Here is a 14,297-nt window from a genome sequence, read left to right on the forward strand (position 1 = left end):
AATTCTAAATGTAGTTGTGAATGATAAAATCATCTTTAGTACAATTTTCTATTTTAATTATGTTAGATAAAATATCTATTCAACAGAGGTAGTCACAAAACACAGTGGGTGATATAAGCAATAAAAACAACCACACTGGTCCATGCACACTAGATGCACAATCTTCTTGGCAGAACATTCCTGCACAAAAAGCATGGTCCATATAGTACATGCATGTATACACATGTGAAATTCTTCTGCTGTAATATAACCTACTGTTAAGGGGAGGTGTGAGTTATGCTCATGCATGAGTTTTTGTACATACGATGCTGACCACCAGCGCAGATTTTTTTGCTGATCTAAACACAGCACCAGCTTACTGATATTTACACACCTATGTGTACAGACCTGTCAAAAAGGCACAATGGGCTGCATTCATTAAAATAAAAAACCCTGAATGCCTAAAAACATAGCAGCTGTGTGCAAGAGCCCTAAAAGAACAAATTTAATATACGGGGGGGAAATATATAAGCACAGTTCATATTTTGCTTTTTGCAGTTTTTCCGATACCACTTCTTGTCTCTTTAGCATAAGTGTAATAAACTAGATTGTGTCATAATTACAACAGTGATCTGTCAGAGAATTAAGTAGTGAGCAGGACCACAAGTTAAACAGGTGGTTTTAAGTGAAAGTGCCTTCCTAAATGCTTTTTTGAAAACAATTTTGTAGAAGAATTGCAGCTAATTGGCAAATTTGCCACTTTTCTGCATAGTTTAACAAAACAATGGGCACAAAGTGATGCAGCACATTTATTACATGAAAGTAAGTTGCTTTTGTATGACAGATTAACAAACTTCAGCACATTTGCGGATGCAACAGACACAACTTTATCGATAAATGTCCTCCAATGATTGTCTATGGCGAATTCAATCCAGTTAAACCAGGTTAGACAAAATGTATCACGTTGGGTCCGCAGGGACATGGTTAGATGTTCCATTAATATTATGTTATTAACTTTACCAAACCAGAGATATATGGAAGACAGATTAATGTGTTTCCAAAGATAAGGTATACAGGCTTTTGTCATATTTACTAGGTAGATTATCAGTTATTTTATATGTTTCTTTATGGGACGGTGGTTGACATGTAGTAGGAACACAGGATGGGCATTGCCTAAATGCATGCTTGTAAGTTCAGTTCTAATGTTGCTCCCCATACTCCAAAGATCATTTAGTACAGTGCATTCAGAGAAAATTTCAAGGGCTTCTTGCATCTTCACCACAGGAGAGAAGTCAGGGAAGGACTTGTGAACAATGATTGGCACCTTGTACAATCTAGAGAGAAGTCCTTATCCAGATTCCTGATGCCTGTTGGAGATAGTGGAACAGTGTGTGAGGAAAGGTTATGGTCTTGTTGTCTCCCAAGTCACACTGGCACTTTCGGATGAAGAAATGTTAAAGGAGTTCCTTCAGCATCTGTAAAACCAGGAAAATCACATGATATTCTGATTAGACCTAAGAGGTGAGGTTAGGGTTACCTAAGATTGTGAGCATTTGGGAAAGATAGAAAATATCTTGGTCAAAGGTTTTTAGGTTAAAACATATTATTAGATTGATCCAATATTAAAGGGGTAGGGTGGGTTAGATCCAGGAAATCTATAATAAGTTCTAATTTCAGGAATCTTGTTCAGTCTGATATATATGATGTATGTGAATGAATTATGGCAATTAACACTTTTGTTTAATATCACCTTAATTGAATAGAACTTTTGAGGGATGATCTGGTATTTTCATGTAGAATAGACTCTACAGCACCAAGCGACCACAGTTTATGGAAATTCACACTAAGGCTCGATTTATATCTATGCATGTTGCTTTTGAGCATTTTTGCGGTGCTTGCCAGGTTTTTGGACACGCGTCTTTACTGTGATTTTGTCGCATTTAGCATTTTATTTTCACTGTATATAGCTGGTTGCTAAGGAGGGGGCTGGGAAGCCGGCCGCCACATCCTTAACAACTGATGAGTCATCAAATATTTAAAGTGTAATGATAGGACAGTTTCCAGCTACAGACACAATCTTTTAATCCCTGGTTTGTGTACAAGAAAAACTAAAAAGAAAGAGACACCCCTCTTTCACATAGAATGGGATGTTTAGAATGAGATGTTGTGTCTGCAAATAAGGTCAGCACCAACACTAATGCTATAGTAAAAAGATATACTTTAATTGATAATATGTAAAAACACATCTATAATATACATTAAGGACCACAGGTGGATACTTGAAAACCAGATGCTTCAGAATGCAGTGTTAGCCAACATTTTTTGCAAGACCGCTTCATCAGGGCTATGCATTTCAGCAATAGTATTCATCTGTGTTACATGAAATATACAGCAATTCATTATATATATATATATATATATATATATCATAAAGTGCTCACCATGAGTCATCAGTTGTCAACGGGTTTCCCGCTGAATATCAAAGAAAAACAAATTACTGGCTAAAAAAAAAACCAAGAGAAAAAACAGCGTGGGGTGCCCTCCAGGTCCATACCAGGCCCTTGGGTCTAGTATGGATTTGGAAGGCACCCCCACGCCATTTTTTTGTAAATTTTGGTGTGTGGGGGTCCTCCCCGAATCCATACTAGACCCAAGGGCCAGGTATCGAGTATGGATTCGGAGGGGACCCCCACACACCAATTTTTTTTTAAATGGCGTGGGGGTCCCCCCAAAATCCATACCATACCCTTATCCAAGCATGCTGCCTGGCAGGTCAGGAAAGGGAGGGGACGAGCGAGCACCCCCCTCCTGAACCATACCAGGACACATGCCCTCAACATGGGGGGATGGGTGCTTTGGGGTGGGGGGCTCTGCCTCCTGCCCCAAAGCACCTTGCCCCCATGTTGATGTGAACAAGGGCCTCTTCCCGTCAACCCTTGCCCGGTGGTTGTTGGGGTCTGCGGGCTGGGGGACTTATCGGAATCTGGAAGTCCCCTTTAACAAGGGGACCCCCAGATCCCAGCCCCCTCCCCTATGTGGTACATACCCCTACCCATTCACTAGAAAAAACTAGTGTAGTGTTAAAAAAATACAGTTTTTGACAAGTCTTTTATTAAAAATCTTCTTCTTCTTCTCTACTTCCTCCGGTCATCTTCTCCCGCATCTTCATCCTCCAGTCTTCTCCTTCTTCCCCTGATTCCACTCTTCTTCTGTCTTCTTTGTCCGGTGTTCTTATTTTTCTGCCGCTGGTCTAGGCGAAGCTGCATCCCGCCGATGTTCTGCATTTCACGCCCCCTTGTGACGTCATGGACCCATCATGCCCCTGGTGGTGACATCACAAAGGGGCATGACGTAATCCGATTGTCACGCTCCATGATTATTTAATGAATGCATGTCATCGGCGCCGACAGATGAGCGGGACGCAGCCTCGGAGGAGTGTCATCAGCGGGAGCGGTGGCAGAGGATGAAGAACACTATACGTAGAAGACAAAAGAAGAGCGGAAGAAGCAGCAGAGGAAGAAGACTTGTCAAAAACTGTCTACTGTATTTTTTAACACTACACTACTTTTTTTTAGTGAATGGGTAGGGGTACAATGTACCCCATACTCATTCACATGGGGGGGCCCCCCTTGTTAAAGGGGGCTTCCAGATCCCAATAAGCCCCCCGCCCACAGACAGCGACAACCACCGGGCAAGGGTTATCAAGAAGAGGCCCCCCACCCCAATGCACCCGTCCCCCATGTTGAGGGCATGTGGCCTGGTATGGTTCAGGAGGGGGGTACTCGCTCGTCCCCTCCCTTTCCTGACCTGCCAGACTGCATGCTCGGATAAGGGTCTGGTATGGATTTTGGGGGGATCCCCACGCCATTTTTTTTTTAAATGTTGGTGTGTGGGGCTCCCCTCCAAATCCATACTAGACCCAAGGGCCTGGTATGGACCTGGGGGGACCTCACACTGCTTTTTTTACATTTAGTGGGAAGCCAGCTGACAGCTGATGACTCATCGATTGTTAAGGATGTGTTGGCCGGCTTCCCAGCCCCCTCCTTAGCAACCAGCTATATACAGTGTAAACAATTTTTTTTAAACCGCAAAATGCATGAAAAAACACGGTACTGGCATTTTGGATGCGGGTCCATTGAATACTATTACATGCAAAACGCTGCATTTTGCAGGAAAAAAGTCCCCGACCCTTTCCAAAAACGCAGGGGCACAAAATTCATTGATGTGAACATGTTCCATAGGAACCCATGTTAAAAAAATGTTCCTGCTTTTCTGCAAAATGCATTTCCGACAGAAAAAATTTGAGAGCAGGATCTAAAATTTTCTGACAAAAAAATCCAATCAGACTTTTTCCAATCGACGGACAAAGTGCCATGCATGCTCAGATAAAATTACGAGACCAAAGCTATTGGCTACTAGCCTCTACGTAGTCCCGTCATACGCAATGAACGTCACCACGTTCCGAACGATCGGATTTTCCGACAACTTTGTCCGATCGTGTGTATGCAACACCAGTTTCGGACAAAATCCATCGGAAAAAACCTGATGGATTTTGTGGACAGAATGTCCGACCATGTGTACAGGGCATAAGAGCAGCTCTCTGATAAATTATAAAGCTTATGTCCAGCCAGTAACTGAAATTGGTAGCACTATTTGCTCCATATTTGCTCCAAGCATATGCATGAGGGATAATTGTAACAACAGATTGATGCAGGTTTCACATTAAAATATACAGGGAACGACAGCTTTTAATATATTTTAATACTCTTTGAGTGCATGACAAAGGTCTGCACAGAATGCATTGTGCTCTTAAATTTATGCTGGCTTCTTATGTTTGGGCCTGATCACCTACACCATTGATGGATAAAAAATCCAGAATAGCTTGGACCTATTCTGAACCTCCCAGGAATAAAGATAATTAAACATTTTCAAGGTAGCTGTTTTTTCTTGGATTTGGCAGTACTATGGATGTATAACTTTGCACTTATGTTTATAAGACAGATTCATGCTTTGTTCTTTGACTGGAAGCTCTTCAAGCTAGCTTGTTTGTAAAAATGTTTAATTCACGTTTAACACAATAAAAAAAAAAAACATAGAAACAGAAAATATACAGTGAGAAAAATCAGGTAGGACCTGAATTCTCACATTATCATAATTAAACAATCCAAACTCCCAGGCCCTTTGCATGATCTCCTTTTCAACTAAACTCTTTCTGCATTCTGCATAACAAATCTGCTGTTATATTATCTTCTTTTGGTTCTCAGGTCCCATGTACCTGGTCTATCTGTAGTGTTCCAGTTCAAGGTTTGTTGAACAGAGTGTTAGGAATGCCAGTAACTGTAGATTTCACTTTGGGGTCAGTGGTTTTGGAATGCAATGTCGTTTGACTTTATTAGTCAAAGCTTCCGTTTCCCCAGTCCAATTTAAAGGTTTCCCAATCTAACCCTACACATGTTTCAACTTTAATGAGTGTAGAGGGGGAGGTCTGTAACCAGACTAGTTCAATTATATCTATCTTTAAGTCCTATTATCAAGATTTATATACTTCATGGGCAGATTTTACCCTTGCAGAGCTATCTAGTTACATGGCCAGTATTGATCTCGCAGCTATTTCAATAGAAGAGAGAGAAATTCTCAATGCCCCACTCACTTTAATGGAAGTAGAAAATGCAATGGCTAGTTTTCCCTATGCCAAGACCCCAGGGACCGATGGCCTCCCTATTGAGACCTATAAAAAATATAATAAAGAATTGCTTCCCGGTATTCTTAGCACACTAAATGAGGCTTTTCATATGGTCCAGCTCCCAGACTCTATGGGACAATCCATAATATTAGTCATACCAAAAATACATTTTCTACACCCTGAATCTTATAGACCAATTTCTCTATTATCTACAGATGTTAAAATGATTGCGAAGATACTTGCAACTAGACTAAATAAGGTTATTAACAGTATTATTCAGCCAGATCAGGTAGGATTTATGTCCAACAAATCAACTGCATTTAATATCAGACGTGCATATTTAAATATGCAGGTTCCGTCCACGGGCAATTCAAACCGTGCTTTCTTAGCACTAGACACAATCAAGGCCTTTGATTGTGTCGAATGACCCTATTTGTGGACCATTCTTGATAAATTCGGGCTTGGCTCTGGTTTTTATAAGTGGTCCAGTTGTTATACACTGCTCCGGGGGGCATCGGTTAGGATGAATGGCTTTCAATCTCCTAGTTTTAGACTTTTCCGGGGCACTAGGCAGCAGTGTCCACTGTCTCCCCTGCTTTTTGTCCTGGCCATAGAGCCTTTGGCATGTCTTCTATGGACCTCTCCTGATGTTACTGGTCTGATTAGGGGAGACATGGAGGAAAAGATATCATTTAATGCAAATGATCTTCTCTTTTTCATGTTTTTCATGTCTAATGTCTGTTCATCCCTGCCGGTAGTAATGGAACACGTTAAGGAGTTTGGAAGGTTTTCCGGTCTAAGTATAAACTGGGAGAAATCCATGTTGATGCCTTTAGACTCCGTTCTGGATGCACTATCACCTATACTTTCTCATTTTAAGGTTGTATCACCTATAACATACTTGGGAATAACTATGTTGGACTCCCCACAGTCATATATTGTAGATAATATATTTCCATTACTTATTAGATTTCAACACCTGGACTAAGCCCCCTTTATTGCTAATAGGTTGTATCAATTTAATTATAATTCAATTATATGGATGCCTCAGCTTCTCTATTTTTTACATAATGCCCCAATTTGGATACCTATCCGAATCTTTATTAAGATAAACACTATATTTAGGCGATTAATATGGCGGAACAAAACCCCTCGTATCAAACTGGAGACTTTACAGCATCCCACAAATGCTGGCGGCCTGGCAGTTCCTAATCAAAGGCTATATTTTCTCGCATTTTGCCAGATAGGAGTCTAAACAAATATCCTTTCCTGCTCAACGATTATTTTTAATAATTATTAATATATTATTCTTGTTTTTTTTGTTTTTTTTCTTTTCTGTGATTTCTATTTTTGTGGTTCTGTCTGTCTGTCTATATATATACCCCCTTTATGTCACATATTTATCAGTTTTTTTCGCATAGTGTTTTCAGTTCTTATGTTGCCAAATTCCACATTCCATTTCCATACCTCAACTACTATCATATTTGAAATAAATCAGTTTGTTGACATGTTGATGTTTCTCACCAAAAATCATAGCATCCCATCTAACCCAAGAAACGGTTTGCACTGTTTCTGCATGGAAAATACCCACAGATAAAAAAAATCTAATTGAACTTCCTGTTATTGTTTGAGAAGTTGCCAAAATGCCATCATTTTTGTAACAAGAGCTATGGAAAACTATTTTCATATGCAGGTAGTTAAAGCTGTTTAGCCTTGTTTTGTGACCTTATTTTGCCAAAATGTATTTATTATTTATTTTCTATATATTATTTATTTTCTAGCCCTTCTTACCAGGGCTTTTTTTTCAAGTCGCATATTATCTCTGCCCCTGCCCAGCTTAAACAACTGTCCCTTGGTTCCACTCGCTACCCATGTCCCTTTTAGAGAATACAGAACCAAGTATCATTCTATGGTTTTATGAAAAGAAGTAAAATAGATCCTCTGCAGCCAGAGACAATAAACCTCCCCAGGAATAATATAACCTCCTGCAACAAAATACTCCCCAGCAACCATAGACTCACCTCAGCAACATAAAATCCACCCCAGCAACAGTAGACCCTCTCCAGGAACAATACATCTCCCATCAGCCAGCATTTATAGACTCTCCAGCATCCAGCAACGTTGGATCCCTTTTTAACAGTAACCCCCCCCCCCCCCCCCCCAGCAACAATAGATCCACAGCAGTTAGCAACAGTAGACACTCCAGCACACCCCAGCACCCCTTGCCATTGCATGCATGCAGTGTTGGAGGTGCCGGAATTACGCTCCCCCATATTCCTGCTGAAAAAAAAGCCTTGCTTCTTCCACTGCTAAATGTGTATTTTGCCTTTGTTCTCATTAAGTAATTTCCTATCACTTTTTGTCCCCCAATAGGGAAAAGAGGGCAGTAAAATAGAAAAACAAGCTCTAGCCCTTTCCTTGTTCATCCAGATTAAACCATTTTGGCTGGAGAAGAGCTTTGAGGCCTGAAGAGGAAAAAAATAGAAGTTTGTGTCTACAGAATACAGAATCCACTAGTTGAAAACATACAATAATCTACCCCTAGGTAGGGAATTTTATTCCTGTAAGAGTAATGGGAAAAAGGTACCTCCATTAATGCTTTATTGCCAAGGATTGTTTCCTCAACCTAGAATTTTCAAAATCCAATTGCCATTGGGACAGAAAGTGAGGGGAAATCTTCTGAACAAGGGCACAGACAGCAAAACAAATATTACAGGGGCATTAACCCATTCCCTATGCTATCCAAAAAGCTTTAAAAAATTTTAGTAGCAGAGGTTGACAGCTTATTCAAAAACAACGAGACTCCTTTTCACAATCACTGCACTCCTTTACGTAAAAATAGAGATTTGCTTTGACAAAATGGAGGTTATTTACGAAAGGCAAATCCACTTTGCACTGCAAGTGCATTTGGAAGTGCAGTTGCTCTAAATCTAAGGGGTAGATCTGAAATGAGTGGAAGCTCTGCTGATTTTATCATCCAATCATGTGCAAGCTAAAAGGCTGTTTTTTATTTTTCTTGCACGTCCCCCTCAGATCTACAGCAACTTTACTTTCAAGTGCACTTGCAGTGCAAAGTGGATTTTCCTTTAGTAAATAACCCCCAATATGTTGATATTTTAGGCGGAAGAGCTGAATTAAGCTGCATTTAAAAAATATTTGTTTCGCAAAAATACAGCTATTTTTAAACCTAGGAGCTGAATTTATTTTCAAACTCTTTGTACTAAAAGCTGCACTTATTTAGGAAAAACAGAGGTTTGTTTTGACAACCACATTGTTTTTTGAACTAAGGCGTTAACAGTATTTATTCCAAACACAGTGAGCTAAATGGTGTGCTTTTAGTAAAAAACTGATTTGACAATATTCCTTTAAGTTTTAGTCCTAGGAACTGGCGATATTCAAACTAAATATACTAAAATATACAGTGTTTGGGGTTGTTTAACACTGTTTTGCACTAAGCAGATGCATTTTTTTTTTTAACACATTGAACTAAATGTTGAACTTTTAGGAAAAAAGAGCCACTTTGACAAATTGTGTTAATTGACTAGGGGTATGAACTGACAACCTCTAAACTCGGTATGCTAATATCTTTAATGCATGACCCAAGCATGTTATTTAAAGGAATTACTTATTGTATTTTCAATGTTTACCTTTAAGTCTTATTAAATGAGCTGCTCCCCACTGAGCATTATTTTTTTTTATTTTTTTTCACAATATTTTTATTGAAAAGATTTTTGGTTAACAGAACAAAAGTAATACATACATCAGAGAATAAAGGAGAAACATATAGCCTGTAGTAATTGGTTGTAGTATTAGACAAGTAACTCCACAACAATGTTATTAACAATAGCATTAGGATAGTATAGAACGTTATCTAATGTTGATAGATTACAACAAAATATGCTCAGGACCGTAGAGATTCCGACATATGTAGTGAAGGAGAGAGGGAGAGCAGAAAAGGGGGAAGCAGAAAGAGGAGAAGAAGGGTAAGCAAAAGAGGATGGAGAAGAGTGGAAGAGAGTTGTGTGGGTAAGTATCAGAAAGGTATCGGGGGGGCCCATTTTCAAAATAGACATTTCATCAAAGGGGATATTATTAAATTATAACAATATAATCTCCAAGTTAGTGATAGATGGAACTTAGGCAGGAAACTGATCTAGCCAAACCTTCCAGAGCTGGATGGCCTTTCCCTCCGATCCCCGCTTCCGGGCGAGTAGGATTTCATATGTGGAAGTAGTTTGAAGGATACGGTATAAATCAGATATATTTGGCGCTACGGCATTTTTCCATTGTTTGGTTATAAGTGATTTAGCAGCAAGGAGGATATGGATAACCACGGTGCGGAGATCGGGAGGGAAAAGCTCTATACCTAAGTTTAGAAGAGCAAGACTTATATTAGGAGGGGTGAGCATTCCAGTGGTTGAGGAGATCAGACGAAACACCGAGTTCCAGTAACTGCTCAAGTTTTTGCAAGACCATAGGATGTGTTTAAGGTTACCTATCTCGCCACAGCCCCTCCAACAATGTTGTGAGTGATCACCGGAAAAGTTGCTCAAGCGATAAGGTGTCAGATACCATCTCAGGGTAATCTTCTGGTGGAGTTCCCAGTGGTTGATGCATCTAGTGGCCTTATATAGGGTTCTGAATGCTACCTGCCACTGTTGAGTGGTATAAGTGGTTGCCAAATCCCTTTCCCACTTTATATGAGATGTGGTTTTAACAAATATTGTTTTTTGTTGAAAGAGCAGATAAAATATAGATATTCCCTTCTTTTGAGTTTGTGTGGATGTGAGGTAATTCCACGCTGATTCGTGGAGATATAACTTGTGGGATGGAAGCGACTTAAAAAAGTGGGAGATTTGACTATAAGGATAGTTATCCTGAACTTGGAACTCATATTGTTGGACAAGAACATCAAAGGATTTTAGAGAGTTATCATGGGAAAGGTCAGCAATCGTCTCAATTCCCTTATCCCGCCATCTTTTAGTGGGAATGTTGGGAATAATGTCTGCTAGTGTATCTATGGGGACGGGGATATTGATTAAGTTTTCGCCAGGTGACGGGGCTGCACAGAGAGCCCGCCAAGCCAGCAGAGAGGCTTGTATGGTCAGAGGGAGCTGCTTGAGTGGAAACGGTTTCCACCTGTCTATTAAAAGCATAGCTGACAGCGTACTAGTAGGGCATATCGCTTGCTCGATAGATCCCCAGGGCGAGGACTTCGTATCCCGAAACCAGTGTCGAAGTTGGACAAGAAGCGAAGCCCTATAATAATCTATGAGTATGGGATATCCTACCCCACCAGCATTCCTATGTTTCAATAAGTAAGTTTTGGAGCATCTGGGTCTTTTGGATTGCCAGACATATTTAGTAATTATGGCATCTAGTCTTTTGAGATGTGCAGGGGAGAGAGGAACAGGTAGTGTACGAAAAATATATAGGATTTGTGGTAGGAGGAGCATTTTGAATGAAGCCAGTCTCCCCGACCAAGAGAGTTCTACTTTGGATAATCGGGCAGTCTCTGTAGTCAAGTGGTCGGAGAGCTGGCGGTAATTAATGTCAGCTAGCTCAGTTGGGTCAGCAACTATCCGGAGACCCAAATAAGTTATGCCCACTTCACTCCAGGTGTAGGAAAACAAGGCTTGTAAGATATTTCTAAGATTAGTAGGGACATTGATTGGTAAAATTAAGGATTTGGAAAAATTTATTTTATAATATGAAATTTGGCTAAAATTTTGTAGAATAGAATGAGCAGCGGGTAAGGATTTCGCGGGGTCATTTAAAAATAAGATGACATCGTCTGCAAACAGGTTGATCTTATGGGAGGTATTTTGGAAAGTGAAGCCAATTATGTCTGGGTGTGTTCTGATTTTTTCCGCAAGGGGTTCAATAAGTAAATTAAAGATGGAAGGAGAGAGGGGGCACCCCTGCCTCGTGCCATTCGTAATTTTAAAAATCTGAGATAGTGTACTTGACGTGTAAACCTGCGCGGATGGAGATGAGTAGAGGGCAAGAATAGCAGATAGTATGGGCCCAGTGAACCCAAACTTTTTAAGAACCTGAACCATATACCCCCAGTGTATCCTGTCGAACGCCTTCTCCGCATCCAAAGAAAGGAGCAGAGAAGGCGTCCGACAGGACTTCGCGTGATGGAGCAGGTCGACAACCCTTCGGGTTGCATCCGAGGGCTGTCTCCCAGTCGTGAATCCAGACTGGTCAGGGTTGATCAGGGAAGGCAGGGTGTCTAAAAGTCTTAAGGCTAGTATTTTTGCGTACAGTTTGACATCAGTATTTAGGAGAGATATAGGGCGGAAATTTGACGGGGCATCAGGAGTTTTACCAGGCTTGGGAATAGTAACTACATAGGCTCTAAGCATTTCTGGGGGGAAAGAGGCGTTTAAAATTGCTTTAGAAAAGACGTCTTGTAATGTCGGGGATAACACCGTTTTAAATACTTTGTAATAATCATTTGGAAGGCCGTCAGGACCGGGAGACTTGCCTAGGGGTAAGGTATGTATGGCTTTTTGTATTTCTTTTACAGATATAGGGGCGTTGAGGGAGGTTAACTGCGAGTGAGACAAGGTTGGGAGATTAAGAGACTGCAAGAAAGACTGGATATCATCTTCTAAGGGTTGGACTGTGTCAGGGTCCTTATCTATGTTATAGAGAGAGGAGTAGTAGTCGGCAAAAGCGTCCGCTATGCCCCTAGGATCTGAGATTTTAGCACCATCAGAAGCTCGCCTAATAAAGGGGATTCTGTTACGGGTTTTGTGGTCTTTTAATTTGTTAGCGAGAAGTTTCCCAGCCCTATTACCATGAGCATAGTGGTTAATTTGCAAAGCCTTAATATATTTATCATGAGAGTCCAAAAGCAAACCCCTCAGCTCGTAACGAAGGGCTGTCAACTTGTCCGCCAAGGGAACCCCAGGAGTGACCTTATTTAGAGCCTCAATGGTTTTAATTTCTTGAAGCAGAGAATCTAATTTGCTCGATCTCTGTTTCTTAAGCCTGGAGCTGAGTTGTAGCAAAATACCCCTCATATACGCCTTGTGGGCGCACCATAGGGTCATAGGGTCGGAGACAGAGTTTTTGTTGATATCAAAAAATTCTTGTAGTGTTTTTGTTAAAGAGGTCACATAACCGGGTATCCGAAGCAGACTCGAGTCAGCCCTCCATACAAAATCTCCCGAAGGGACATCCCTCTCCGCCACCACCACCGATACTGGCGCATGATCTGACCAAGTTATGTCATGGATAGCGGAGGAGGATGTTGCCCGCAATATACCTCTATCCCCAACAATCATATCTATACGGGAATAAGTATTATGCCTGGCTGAGTGAAATGAAAAATCCTTTTCACCAGGATGCCTACATCTCCAGATGTCATACAGTTCTGCGGAATGCAAAGTGGATTGGAGTGTGGGTAAAAGCCTCTTGGACTTAGACGTAGTGTCAATATTGTAGTCCATAGTGATGTTGAAATCGCCACCAATAAGTAAAGCACCCTGTTTAACTTCATCAATTTTTTTCAGTAGCCTTTTCAGAAATCTCAGCTGATGAGAGTTCGGAGCGTAGAGGCTAACTACCGTATAGAGTTTGTTGTTGATTTCTCCAATAACAATGACATATCGACCTCCAGGGTCGGTAGTAAAAGACTTAAGAGTTACAGAAGCACTGATGAGAATAGCAACTCCTTTATGTTTACTTGACACTGAGGCTTGGAAAATATGTGGGAATTTTTTATGATGGAGTCTATGCTGGTCCTGTAGTGTGAGATGCGATTCTTGTATGCAAAGGACATCGGCCTTCAGCTTGCCGGCCTCCTTCCAGAGGGCAGCTCTTTTAGCCGGGTGGTTAAGCCCATGTGTGTTAAAAGAAACAAACTTTACCATTGGCAATCATTATAGGGAAGAGAGTGTAGTAAGCATACCCAAGCGGTCTTGGTCAGATAGAGGTCCTCGAGTATCCTGTTGTGGAAACGATCTTCAGCAGTGAGACTGGGAATCTGAGAAATTAGATGAGTCCATCCTGTGAAGAAGTGAGGGGGGAATAGAACAGAAGGGAGAGAGAAAAAAAGAGAACAAACAGCAAGCAGGGGAAAGCAAAACCAACATGGTTGCATGTAGAGAAAGAGAAACAGTAAAAAAAATAAACTCGGAGCTTTATCTTGCTCCGGATTAAGAAAAGGGCCCTTTCCAGGAGCCCGTGGCAGAATTTCTGCACTAATTGTCATGGGGTGTAGAAAACACTCGGTGGCATACGTGCTAGGGGAGCCGGGTATTGTCGAATAGGTTGGTAGCGTGTGACGGAGAGATCAAGTGCGTCTCCTGGAGGAGGCATTTTTGTGTTTCCTGGATACAACCTGCCAGGTGTCGCTAACATCCATTGAAGCTGGTGGAGACGTGTGAGATTCTGATTGAGCTGGAAGGATGTCCCATGCTCTAAGCAGCTTCAGTCCTTCCTCCAGGGAATTGACCACAGACACCTGCTCATCTTTAGTGATATGTAACTTAGCCGGATATCCCCAGCGGTATAAGATGGCGTGGTTACGCAGAGCTTTAGTAATGGATAGCAGGGCTTTACGTTTCTGCATGGTGTACTGGGACAAGTCCGCAAAAAGCTGAATATGTGCATAGCATTC

The 14,297-nt window shown here is 41.1% G+C and overlaps 1 protein-coding gene and 1 long non-coding RNA gene across 2 annotated transcripts in view; one reads left to right on the forward strand and one right to left on the reverse strand.

Annotated features, from left to right (window-relative positions):
• ADCY1 (adenylate cyclase 1) overlaps positions 1-14,297 on the forward strand; it is a 550,492-nt gene that overhangs the window by 338,683 nt on the left and 197,512 nt on the right. The window lies entirely within an intron of this gene.
• Positions 776-14,297, reverse strand: part of LOC143996630 (uncharacterized) — a 61,834-nt gene continuing 48,312 nt past the window's right edge. Inside the window, exon 2 of the long non-coding RNA XR_013277576.1 lies at positions 776-1,454. This is a non-coding gene — a long non-coding RNA (uncharacterized LOC143996630). The remainder of the gene's footprint in view (positions 1,455-14,297) is intronic.

This window comes from Lithobates pipiens, unplaced genomic scaffold, assembly GCF_037356315.1.
Source record: "Lithobates pipiens isolate NorthernLeopardFrog02 unplaced genomic scaffold, aLitPip1_a1.2 Scaffold_19, whole genome shotgun sequence".
Taxonomy (NCBI): domain Eukaryota; kingdom Metazoa; phylum Chordata; class Amphibia; order Anura; family Ranidae; genus Lithobates; species Lithobates pipiens.